This window comes from Penaeus monodon, chromosome 30 (genome assembly GCF_015228065.2).
Source record: "Penaeus monodon isolate SGIC_2016 chromosome 30, NSTDA_Pmon_1, whole genome shotgun sequence".
Classification (NCBI taxonomy): Eukaryota; Metazoa; Arthropoda; class Malacostraca; order Decapoda; family Penaeidae; genus Penaeus; species Penaeus monodon.
In genome coordinates this window covers 8,119,401-8,119,926 of record NC_051415.1, presented here as the reverse complement: position 1 = coordinate 8,119,926, position 526 = coordinate 8,119,401, and the positions used below count along the sequence as shown (strand labels likewise).

The 526-nt window shown below is 46.6% G+C and overlaps 1 pseudogene; it reads left to right on the top strand.

The window, feature by feature from the left end:
* The window catches only part of LOC119592289, a 9,474-nt pseudogene that overhangs the window by 8,713 nt on the left and 235 nt on the right, over positions 1-526 (top strand).

The following is a 526-nucleotide window of genomic DNA, read 5'->3' as shown; positions in this document are numbered from 1 at the left end:
CTTCCCCCATTACTATGAACCCCATACCGACACGCTACCCTTGCCTAATCGAAATTCCTCTCTCCCTTTCTTTCTCTAGGGAGCGTGGTATTACCAGGTGTGGCGCCTTACCTCTCACCCTGGCGAAGAATGGGAAATCTACAGCCCCTCGCAACAGCTGGTTTCCCTGCTCTTCACGTGGCATGTTGCGGGTGTTTTCTTCCTGGTGATTGTCTGCGCTACTTTCGTGAGGAGGACGAGCACGCCAGAACCGCTTTTGTTATATCTAAATGTTGTCCAGATGAGGAAAATGTCGGGGTGATGGGTGGGAGTAAGGGATACTATACTATACTAAGTGAAAGGAGGAATACACACAGCGATTAAATGTGATGGAAAGCATAAAGGGATATGGTCATTATTTTCTGAAAATGTACTGTGCTTCGTGTAGGATTACTGTGGCTCGCTTTTGTGGCAAATCTGTAGCCTTTCACTGGCAACAATAAGGTCATTTTCATTACTTTATTATCCAGTCACGCCTGTGTGTGTG